This window comes from Biomphalaria glabrata, chromosome 4 (genome assembly GCF_947242115.1).
Source record: "Biomphalaria glabrata chromosome 4, xgBioGlab47.1, whole genome shotgun sequence".
In the NCBI taxonomy this organism is placed as follows: domain Eukaryota; kingdom Metazoa; phylum Mollusca; class Gastropoda; family Planorbidae; genus Biomphalaria; species Biomphalaria glabrata.
In genome coordinates this window covers 54,845,797-54,857,682 of record NC_074714.1, presented here as the reverse complement: position 1 = coordinate 54,857,682, position 11,886 = coordinate 54,845,797, and the positions used below count along the sequence as shown (strand labels likewise).

The 11,886-nt window shown below is 37.7% G+C and overlaps 1 protein-coding gene across 5 annotated transcripts in view; it reads left to right on the top strand.

Moving 5' to 3' along the window:
• Positions 1–664: 664 nt before the first annotated feature.
• LOC106051419 (uncharacterized) overlaps positions 665–11,886 on the top strand; it is a 41,348-nt gene continuing 30,126 nt past the window's right edge. Inside the window, exon 1 of one of the 5 annotated variants that reach the window (XM_056026155.1) lies at positions 665–820. The gene's annotated coding sequence lies outside the window, so the exon portion shown is untranslated. Of the gene's footprint in view, positions 821–11,545; positions 11,812–11,886 lie in introns of those variants that run through there. The other 4 variants (XM_056026157.1, XM_056026154.1, XM_056026153.1 and 1 more) reach the window with 4 other exon arrangements.

Sequence of the window (11,886 nt, the reverse complement as noted above, 5' to 3'; positions counted from 1 at the left end):
GTCACAACTTTTAGTACAAGTATGAAGTATTAAAATGTTGAACTACCTTAATGGAGGCTAACTAGACTAAGAAAGAGTAATAAGAAAAGTGGCATTGATCGACCTCCTAAATGAAGGAAAGCGGGACATTGGCCGTCCCGCCCGGACATTTTATGAATAACGTGATACACAGTCCAAAGTGGGACTGTTACTCCAAAGTCTGGACGTCTGGTCACCTTAATCTGTGTCAGTGGACTGAGTGGCAAGAAACCATGACGCGAATTCGGCAGGGTTCTTGCGCATGGAGCCCAGATCTAAGACAACAGAGACCCTTGAAAAAAAAAACAACATTGTAAATATTTGTGTAATGGGAAAAGAGAAGAAAAAACTTTTGCTCTTGTTGTTGTTATAATAATAATAACAATAATTTAATTTATGTTAACAAGCAAAATGTAGACTCAAGGCGCTGTGATAACATTACAACATAAACACGAGCGCTGAAATGACAAGCTAATCTAAAAAAAAAAGTGTTGAACAGATAGTCAGACCTTAATGTTCTTCTTGAAAGTAGTGTAGCATGTTGTCTGTCTGAGATCAATGGGGAGTGCGTTTCTAACCTTTGGTCCGTGCACTGAAAAAGCCCGCAGACCGTAACTTTGAAGGAGAAACGTGGCACCACTAGAAGTGTTGAGTCCATTGAGCGCAGGGCTTTCTGAGGAACACGTGGGCTGATCATTTCGCTGAGGTACACGGACATTTCTTAATTGTAGATGGACTTATGACACCCGTTAGGAAACCAAGTGGAAAAATGTTTTTGCAATAACGAACAATTTTTTAAAAAGTAAGTGGCTAAATATTGGAACATGTTATTCACAATTAATAAATATATCTAAGTAGGCCTACATTTATTTTTCAATTTCGGCTATACATATTTTAATATTTTATAAAATTCTATCAAAATGTCCAAAACATTACATCATACTTTATATAACAAGCGTGTTAGCTTATTCCCATCTGTATACCAGCTATATGAATACTGCTTTGATTTAAAAAATATTTGTATTGATCTATTTTATAGAATCTATTGAAGTAGTAGCTACTAACTAGTTTCTTAATACAAGGATACCAACCAATAATCACTGTTTATCAAACGACGATATTCTTCAGGCAGAAAATATTTTAAAAATATCACGCGCCACAATTCCAAATTCCGCAGAATTGGAAAGTAACTAAGTGGCAATTGAGATTTTTAAAGACTATGATGTAATTTCAGAAGTTGACTGTAAAAGAAGCTCTAGCCAAGATAAAGGAAATGATATAAGGAATCAGTCGAATGCTATAGGCTTCAATACTTTAGGAGACTGTTCTTCTTGGCACGTGCCTATTTCACAAGATTTACAAATAAAATTATCCAGAGCAAAAGGAAAAGTAAGCTAGGTGTTGAAAGAATGTTTCTATAAGAGGCTTATTAACTTGAATGAATTAGACACTTAATAGCAACAAAATTTGCTTTTGTTTTGGCTATTTTCATCCAATTCTATAGAAATGAAATAGAAGTTTGTTACTTAATTTAATAGGTGGCAGAAAGTCTAAAATTGAAAATATTAAAAGACGTATGAAGAATATTTATCTGGATTGGAAAATAAAGGCATCCGGCTACAAATACAAATAAGGGGACGTAAGACATAATCATCTTCTTTTTTGAAGTAACGTCTGCATTATATAAGATTAAATTAAGGGAACTCTTTTCTCTTAAAACAACAGCAATAACAACAACAAACACATTTGTGATTCAATAGGAAAAAATAAATAAAAACAAGAAGAAAATGTCAGGCGAGCAATCACAAGATGCAGGACTATTTAGTAAGTAAGTTCCCATTTCAGACCTTGTGATCTATGGGGCAGATGGCGTTAAGGTCATCCGTTTCTATGGCCCACAGTTAACGAGCAGGGTGTTATGTAGCCAGCACAACGACCAACCGCCTTTACTTTTCCCCAACTAATGTCAGGTACCCATTAGAGCTGGATAGACTAAAGATCCCAAAATTAAAAACCACAGCTTCACCAGGATTCGAACCCGGGACCCCGGTTTGGAAGCCAACCGCTTTACCATTCAGCCCCCGAGCCTCTATGTGCATTAATCAGTTTTTAATGCTGAGCTTCTACTAGAAGTAATCCTAGATGTAGCAGATAATCTTCTTCAAACAGCATTCAAAACTCTTATTTTAACTGCCGTCATATCTTTTCTACTAATTGCAGTCATATCTCTTCTACTGTCGTTTCTATAAACTGGAGTCACATCTCTTCTACTGTCTTTTCTATAAACTGGAGTCATATCTTTTCTACTAATTGCAGTCATATCTCTTCTACTGTCGTTTCTATAAACTGGAGTCATATCTTTTCTACTAATTGCAGTCATATCTCTTCTACTGTCGTTTCTATAAACTGGAGTCATATCTCTTCTACTGTCTTTTCTATAAACTGGAGTCATATCTTTTCTACTAATTGCAGTCACATCTCTTCTACTGTCTTTTCTATAAGCTGGAGTCATATCTTTTCTACTAATTGCAGTCATATCTCTTCTATTGTCTTTTCTATAAACTGGAGTCATATCTTTTCTACTAATTGCAGTCACATCTCTTCTACTGTCTTTTCTATAAACTGGAGTCATATCTTTTCTACTAATTGCAGTCGTATCTCTTCTATTGTCTTTTCTATAAACTGGAGTCATATCTTTTCTACTAATTGCAGTCATATCTCTTCTACTGTCGTTTCTATAAACTGGAGTCATATCTCTTCTACTGTCGTTTCTATAAACTGCAGTCATATCTCTTCTACTGTCGTTTCTATAAACTGCAGTCATATCTCTTCTACTGTCGTTTCTATAAACTGCAGTCATATCTCTTCTACTGTCGTTTCTATAAACTGCAGTCATATCTTTTCTACTGTCGTTTCTATAAACTGGAGTCATATCTCTTCTACTGTCGTTTCTATAAATTGCAGTCATATCTCTTCTACTGTCTTTTCTATAAACTGCAGTCATATCTCTTCTACTGTCTTTTCTATAAACTGCAGTCGTATCTCTTCTACTGTCGTTTCTATAAACTGCAGTCATATCTCTTCTACTGTCGTTTCTATAAACTGCAGTCATATCTCTTCTACTGTCGTTTCTATAAACTGCAGTCATATCTCTTCTACTGTCTTTTCTATAAACTGCAGTCATATCTCTAAGGTTAATAACGAAACCATTAGGTCTGGTCGACTTTTGTATTGATCTTCTACCGCTAGCAGGCCACAGCCAAGAACAAAAAAAAAACATTCTGTTATTGTCACCCCATTTTTGACGGGTATAACAGCTAGTATCTCTCTATATACACCATGCACCGAAAGTCAATCCTCTGAGTGAAAGGATTGCATTTATATAGTGTCTTCAGAAATATTAGGATATCAAGTGATAAAAAAAAAAAAACATTTCCCTGATTAGTGTAGTATTTCCAGACACGGACACCGTGTTATAACAGTCTCCTAGACATTAGGTCTAAAGACACAAAGGATCTAGGGACGCTATGTCAGTATCAAGCAGTGCGTGGAACAAAGTCATTGAGATCTGCTATCTCACAACAAGGAAGTGATTAAGATCCTGTTCGCTGTGGGGCTTTGATAATATATTAGCTGGTAGTTGAGTTATCGTGATTAAAAATACGCACTCCCCCATTTTGTCTGTAAACAAAATATCATGCCATTAACACATTATCAGGACAGTAACACAATATCATAACAGTTACATATAGATTATATAATTATAGGCCCAAGGCAGGGCCGGTCCTAACAATTGCGGGGCCTTAAACAGAACGGATTGCGCGGGGCCTAGTCTGGGTAGGGATAAACATAATGTCAAAATTAAGATTTTGTATTAGAAAATATATTCTTCTTTGCAATAAATTTTTATTAAATGAATGCTCACAGTGCCGTTTTTATTTTATAATGGAATCCCACAATGACAATTTTGTCTATTTTTCAGTAGATTTTTATGAGTTTTCAGGAGATTTTAATCATTTCAGGAGATTTTCAGGAGGCCCTAGAAAATCAAGAGGCCGCGGAACCTCTGTTATTATATATAAGTTATAATGGTTTAATTTAATAATTTACTCCTAAAATTAGCGCGGGGCATATTAAAGTGCTGGGCCTATGAAAGTGCGGGGCCAACTGCGACCGCATAGGTTGCAGTGGTCTAAGACCGGCCCTGGCTCAAGGGATAGTGAAATAGAAAAACGATCAAAAGAAAAAGTATATAAAACAACAAAGCTTTTCTAAGGGAAAGAACCGCTAATTACTGCCATTTATCTGAAAAATACTGGGTTTAGCACTCTTATTTATATATAAAACAATCTTTGGGTTGATTCATGTTTTGTCATGGACTATGAATACCGTAAACGAATTCTGCTATCTGGGATCCACAATTACAGATGACCTGTCTCTAGAAGAGGAGATGAAAAAACGCATAGACTCAGACCAAGAGTTTGGGAAAACCAGAAGCTAACTACGGTGACCGAAATGGAAGTCTACAAGGCATGCGTTATGAGTACACTGCTGTATGGCAGTGAATCATGGACCACCTACGCAAAGCAAGAGAGAAAACTGAACTCATTCCATTTGAGATGTCTCCGTAGGATCTTGAATGTCACATGGAAAGTAAAAGTGTGCAATACTGAGATCCTTGCGTGATCAGGTATTCCCAGCATCTTTAGTCCTCAGACAACGCCGTTTGCGCTGGCTTGGACATGTTCGCCGGATGGAGGACAAGCGCATCCCGAAAGTCATCCTCTATGGTCAACTCGCGACTGGCACAAGAAAAACTGGTCGCCCCCACCTCCGTTACATAGATGTAACAAAACGTGACCTCAAATCAGTGAACATCAATACTGACAATTGGGAAGACATAGCTCTAGACCGCACCAGGTGGAGAGAGACAGTGACCAAGAAAGCTTTGGACAGTGAAAGTACATGGGTCTCAGCTCAGGGAGAAAAACGTACAATCCGAAAAACGGCCAGCTCCTCAAGCACCGAAGCAAAAGCCACCTTAACCTGCGCTATCTGTGTACGGGAGTGTCTCTCCAAAATAGGGCTCCACAGCCACATGAGGAAGTGTGCTCTGAGATGAACCATAGTCGTCCTACGACTGAAGGAGGCCAATGATAATGATGAATAATTATGCAAAATATCAACTTGGGATGCGGGAAAAAAAAGTGTCAAAACGTAGGCCTAATAAGGGGATTAAATCCATATATATATCCACATCTCTCATTATGTAACATTTATTCCCCTTATTTCGATATCAAACAAAATAATTAATCACCAACAATTAATTAACTATCTGGTTAAATTTAAAAAAAAAAAATATTGATTCATGTATGGTCAGGTTCAATGAATAACTTTGCCAAGTTTTAACTTAATTATTTTTAATTATTTTGTTAGTTTTCTAAATAAGGGGAATAAATGCTACTTAATGAGAGATGTGGATATATATATATCGATTTAGTCGTCCCCTTCTCTAAGGATTGGTCCTCATCAAACAAGGGAAATAAATACTTGACAAGACGTGTGGAGACATCAACGATGTACGACGTGGCAACGAGCTATTGGTCTAAACTGCCCACAGGTTGTGACGTTGCAGGCCAGTGTTCAACCCTTCTGTAACGATTTTAGTCTTGATTGAACTCTCCGACACAGCCAAATGTCTATGTCTCCTGTTAGACACCTTATTTATAGATTAGTTATTTAGTGACGCACCATAGAAGACGCATATTGAACGGGACTAGTGACGTTTGGGATATGTTGGGTTAGAGACCGGAAAATCAGTTAGCGATATAATCCTCTAGGGTAACGACGTGTTTAGTTGACAGAGACTTTTACTGTGGCCTTTTCTTAGAATAAACATAGGATAATTGTTCTTCAGCGTTGACTACATCTCTTCACTTGTTAAAAACCGATGTGTCTCGTTTTGTCTGACTGAATTGTTGATCAACTACACTGAATACACCCGAACAATAAAACCCAAACGCTTGCAGAGTAATTGGTTGAAATTCAACAGTCATCCATAGTTGACCTCAAGACAGCCAGAACAAGCAACATCACACTCCCCAAAGGTCAACACCAAAACGTTTCCCAGATTTTTTCGTCTACTTGATCAAATTCTCGTAGCCTCATTTCCGAATTTATTTTTTTTTATATGATTACGAATCTATTAACCTACTTACTGGCCGTAAACAGCCACATTTAGCATTCTAGTCTTATGCAAGAATCCTAACAAAACACACTTGGCACTCACAGTCTACTTCAGGCGCCACGTCCCACTTATTTATCTACGTAAAGATCTATCAATGGAAGAGATCCTCTTACAAGCCAACAAGATCAACAAAACTACAAAAACTTTTTTTTTAAATGTCCCGCGGAGATTATAGTCAACATTCATGCCATGACAAAACAATTAAAAAGAAATGTAATACATTCACACATAAGCACTATAGAGAGGCGTCATTGGGGTCGGTATCACTGACAAGTGTAGTGTTTTTAGGGTGTTAAGGTGTCCTGTGGTGTCTAGGGTATGATTCGTGAATAAATTGTTGGCCTCCTTCAGTCGTAATGGCTATGGTTTATCTCAAAGAACACGTTTTTAATGTGCATGTGGAGCTCTCTATAGAGAGAGGGTCATACCACTATCTGCAACGTCACGTGTTTGGCTGACGTCAAAGGCGAGGCTGGTGTCCTCTCCAGATTTTGATGTTAGGGATTTGGATAAGCGAGATGAAAGCCTGGGGATTATTTAATGGTGTCCTCTCCAGTTTTTGATGTTAGGGATTTGGATAAGCGAGATGAAAGCCTGGGGATTATTTAATGGTGTCCTCTCCAGTTTTTGATGTTAGGGATTTGGATAAGCGAGATGAAAGCCTGGGGATTATTTATGATCTGAACGATGTAACCCACACAGCAGTCCGCCGCTGCCCCCCCCCCCTCAACACCGCTAATGTGACCAAACGAACGGACATATCGATACAGTTTGGGATCAGTAGCGCCGCAGGCTTTGTCAGGTTGTAGCACAGTGTCCGACTCTCTGCCTAAGGGTCACCACTCTCACGCTCCTGATTTTTCTCAGGGTTGTCTCCCGACACTTTTCCAAATGTTTATCTATAGCCGCAAGGCAGAGGAGGTTTGGATTCAGAGTTTTCCTTCTCCTAGGCTTGAATAAATTACACTTGCATCATTTAACGACTGCACATTCACTTTACGAAAAACTACAAAAAGTTTAGATTGTATCTATTTTATATAACAATGAAATAAAAAAGAGGGGACACAATTACTATGGAACGTAATGGAAAAGAAATACAATGCGAATTCTATGACTTTGTTTTAGATTATTGCCATCGCTAAATGCGCTGAGCTGATAGAATGAGTGTCATTAATGCCACTTTTTAAGTCGATACTTTTTATAGAAAATGGAGATTTAAAAAAAAGAAACATTTATAATTAATTAGAAGAAAAAATGTTGATAGATTAAATAACTGCTACTTATTTTTTTTTTATATTTTTTTTTTACATGAAAATTTATACTGAGCTATTTCATAACATTTACACCGTAAATATTCTATAAGTGTTTATTTCTAATGTAAGCAGCAGTTCCAATGCGGATGAGATCCTAGAGATCTAGTTTCTTTTGATTGATGTTATCTTAAGGTTAGACTCCACACGACACCGGGGAATCACTGAATCTACGAGAATTAGCGTGCACAGTAGCACGAAAACTCGCTCGTCTGCTGTGACAGTTCTGAGAAGCGTAACTCTAATTCTTGGAAATTCTACGTTATTTCTGGAACTGTATCACTGTACACGCACACACACTATTCCCCCCCCCCGGCCAATATAAATATATATATATGTGTGTGTGTATGTACGTGTGTGCATATTTAACCTTCATTACATTCTAAGCCTCCATTCTTTCGGAAAACGTTTATTGTACCCTCGAATAGGTTCTTCCTGGAGTTAGCGGAAAAATTGTAGACTCTCCGCCCTTGCAGCAAAGGGATGGGGGGGGGGGGGGTCTGGGGAAGCGATGTGAGCTCCCTCAGTGCGGTTTGGGGTGGAGCCCCGCCGCCAAGCACTATTTCCGGTATTGAAAGCCAACAAACCTTACTAAGGGGTCTACTGATTGAGACCCGTTCTCTATAACTAACTCCTAAAATCCGTCTTAGCCATCTTTGTTGAGCCACATTTAGCCTTTTTCAATTTCGGCAGATGACTATTCACTGCACTTTATTAATGAAGACCAGCCACTGGTAGATATGTGTAACCTCTTGTACGCTGTTGGAATTAGGTGACTGTACTTTGCTTTAGATTTTATATCGAAAAGGGAAGTTTTATCTTCAAAATCATCTGTTGGGGGGTTTTAAACTAACTCAAACTAATTCAAAACCCCCTTAGCTACGCTCATAGAATTTGGTGACTGTAGTTTCCTTTAAGAATAATATTGAAGAGAGAGGTTTTCAACCTCAAAACACTGTATAGGGGGATTTTAAACTCGTAACCATCTGGAAGGGTTTTAAACGTAGCCTACAAGAGCGTACAAGAGGTTACACATATCTACCAGTGGCTGGTCTTCATTGATAAAGTGCAGTAAATAGTCACATTGGATATGTGCTATAGCAACATAAAAATGGCCTACACATCTCGATCGTTATTTCCCCTCGAAGAGTCGGACCACACAATGATCCATCACTAAATTCCAATGCCCCCCTCCCCCCGGCTACGCCCATGACTCACACACACACATATACATAAACATTATTTTCTTTATATATAGGCCTCTATATGTATATTTATATCTACTTAAAATACCATGACAAATGATAATTATTTTTTTTTCATTGAATACAAAGATCTATAATTTCATTATTCGAAGCCTTCAAGAGTTGATATTAAGACCAATAGTCAGAGTTCATATTATTTGTCATTATTTTTACAAAGCTTTTATTAACTTACTCTTATTTTATAAAATGCAGAATTACTTCAAAAAAGAAGATGATTACGTCTTACGAGCCATGCATTTAGTCATGCATATTAACCAATGTCTTAAATTCTGCCAAGTCACTGGTTTTCCTGGCTAGCTCAGGCAACCCATTCCATGCTCTAATAGCACTAGCGAAGCATTTGTACAAATTTGTCCTAGCATATGGAACGAGGAATGTGCCTTTATCTTTGTGGTTTTTTGATTATTTTATTAGATTTTGCTTTTGTATTTGAAGATTATAATTCGGTGTTTTATGTATTATTGCTACATTACTTTTGAGTCTTCTGTCCTGAAGGCTTTCTAAATTTAGTGATTTTACTAAAGGTGTTACTCTAGTCAAATGTGAATATTCGTTTGTTATGAATCTCGCTGCTCTATTTTGTGTCTGTTCCAGTTTCTGTTTTCTTGAGTTGAGGGGTCCCAAACAGAGGATTCTATTATTGGCCTAACCAAGGTGAAATAACATTTGAGTTTTTGTACACGTTGGCTCCTACTTTCCTTTTCACGAGTTAAAACTTTGGGTACATTATCTTCATTGTTGCTAACAAAATAGGAATCGATAAAAAAAAGCCACTTGATTAACTAATTAATGGTAATTATATTTATACTTGGGAGGTGCGGTGGCTGAGCGGTAAAGCGCTTGGCTTCCGAACCTGGGCCCGGGGTTCGAATCCTGGTGAAGACTGGGTACCTGACATGAGTTGAGGAAAAGTAAAGGTGGTTGGTCGTTCTGCTGGCCACATGACACCCTCGTTAACCGTAGACCACAGAACCAGATGACCTTTACATCTGCCCTCTAAACCAACAAGTTCTGAAACTTTAACTTTACTTTTTTTACTTTTAATTAATACATGGTAGCTAATTAATTTGGTTTGATAATAAGGGAAAATGTCATACACTATTGACATATATGACAGAATGTATATATTTCTATGTCACAATGATGCGATGTTTTTAAATAAATTATTTATATATTTTGCTTATTGCATAAAATTGTGGTCGCACAACTTTGACTAGTATCATATATCGCTAGGTTTTTCTAACATATTATCTTCAGCAAGGAATATACATCTCCGTTGGTAAAGCCATCTAAAACGTATTCGAATACAAACTGATATCTCTGTCTCTCGTGTTCTAAATGATTAATATCTACGGCGTCTGATAGAGTTACCTCCCGTTACTGTAGATCTTTTTCTTATTTCTTTTTCCCTTTTTTATGACATTAAACCGAAGGGAAAGATTTTACCCAGAGGCAGTGGCGTAGCAAGGTACCCGTAGGCCCGGGATCAAGAATATCTTGGTGGGCCCCACTCCTCCCAACTACCAGACTCCCAGACTTAGTGTGCGACATGAAAAAAAAAAAAGAGGAGTCTGGTATATGACATACCTATGTACAAGTCAGGCATCGGTTATATCGGTATATTTACCAAAAGAATTTCAATGCAAATATTGTACCTTTTTTATTCTATTGTTTAAATCGGCTTTTACAAACAAGTAATTAATATTTTCCAAGTTCTCATGTGAGCCCAGACTGGACACAAATGATGGGCCCATGCTCAATGAACCCCATTTCGCCATAGTTGATACGCCTCAGGCTGTGAGCCCCTAATGGTCGTGGGCCCGAGTTCATTGAACCCCTTTGCGCCATGGATGCTACGCCACTGCCTAGAGGCCAGGTATGAATGATGGCTCTTCGCAACAAAAGAAAAAAACAAACAAACAACGCTACCATTATTGACATCACCAAACCACTATACCATAATATAAGAAAAAATGAAATCGAAAAAAAACAAAGAAAATATGGTAACCTAAGCTTGGAGACTAAGCAGTTATGGAAGTTGTCTAAAATAACAATAACAGTCCTGTTGTTATATCAACTAAGGGAACTGAGGGGATAATGACACCCGACCTCACAGATACCTTCAAGGTCCTTAACATCTGTATGAAGATTCTTGCCTGTCAGGGGAGGGTACTGCTGCAGATCTGCCACATCACCAGAACATGTCTCAGTGGACACTGTTAAAGGGAGACTACAATGAATTTTGTTTCTCTCTAACTAAGCTCGATCTTTGCAGTGCCAGAGATTAATATTATATCGTTTTAAATATAATAATAATAATAATAAGGCTTTTCTTCGAGTCCGAATATTAAAGAGGGGTACAGTATTTCACGTGGTGGCTGCGGAGTCCCAGATGTGACCTACATATTTTGCCACATGACAATATCAGTAAGTAAATACTGAAGGAAGAAATGTGGGTAAATTTAGTGTGTATGTAACACAATAAAATATGTTCCCAATATATGTCAGAGACTGAAATGACATAAATCTGGTTCGGAAACTAGAATAGCAGCCTATCATTTAAACTTCCTTGATGTTCATTTAGGTCAGCGCTTCTCAAAATTTTATTGACCTCGTGACCTCTTATTTGTTTTGTTAATGTTACCTGGTAATGGAATAAGAGTGAACAGAATTCTGCATAGGTTCATAGAAATCTTTTACCAACCCCAACTAATCTGGGGACTTGACTAGTAAGTTAGGAACCATATCACTAGATAATACTATTCAAGAACCACTCGAAGCTTTAGATCTAGAACTTAATATGAACGAATAACAAAACGCACAGAATACGGTAGCGTAACGCTAAATTAATTTGTAGGGCTTAGTGCTTCAACTGTTGAATATATTTAGTTCTTCCCGACTTTTCTTCCTGACAGCTACTTGGTTTACGGATAACAATATAATCTACAAGTTCGAGTAAGGTAACAGGCAGGTAGGGCTTAGTAGTTAGATGTATAATAAACACATTAAAAGAAGTCAGAATAGAGAGAGAGAGAGAGAGAGAGAG